Source organism: Kazachstania africana, chromosome 3 (genome assembly GCF_000304475.1).
Source record: "Kazachstania africana CBS 2517 chromosome 3, complete genome".
NCBI lineage: Eukaryota > Fungi > Ascomycota > Saccharomycetes > Saccharomycetales > Saccharomycetaceae > Kazachstania > Kazachstania africana.
In genome coordinates, this window is record NC_018942.1 from 1,339,273 (window position 1) to 1,340,033 (window position 761).

Sequence of the window (761 nt, forward strand, 5' to 3'; positions counted from 1 at the left end):
TAGGTACGTCACTACAAAATTTTGTTTTTTCCCCGAATTGGATAATAGTGAAAATCTGATCTTGAAGAACTTGTTCCATTGTTTAACGCCATCGAGAAAAGTAAACAACTGACATAGTTAAATATCAGGATTAGTCAATAGAAGTTACTAACAACAGACGTTTTTCCGTGGTGGAATGTTGGATTATTGATGAAAGAAATCGTAAAATTACTTTCTAAATGCATCTAGGTGTTGTATCCCCCGTCTGATAGGGTGTCGCATAGTTCAATTTTTTCTCCGGAGTTGAAAAGATAGGTGTGTCAACTTTTTTTCAGTAGCATTGTAATGGAGTGCTTTATATACTTGTATCATCTTATTCGTTGCATTATAGATTGAGTTCTATGAATGGTTGGATGATTCAAAGGGCAGATCAATGTAGGATGTTGAAGTGAAAGCAAATTCTAATGATTTTAATGAAAAATTAGCTGTCCTGCGTATTGAATAGCATCAGAGATACTTGACTACTTGGATGAGTCTATTTTACGTAGTTTGAATGGAAAAATAGTTGACATGAATGGAATCAAATTCCCAGTTTACGAACGTTCTACAATACCTCGTGTACAGTTGGAAATAGTATTCCGTGTTATACTTACCACAATATACCATTGATTGCGGGCGTGCAGTGCTGTTCCATGCTTTGAAAAGAGGGGAATCCTGTAACCTTCTAAAGATATTCAATTTTGAGGGAGGACTTAGCTCAAGAAAGCTGTTCAATGAGTAAT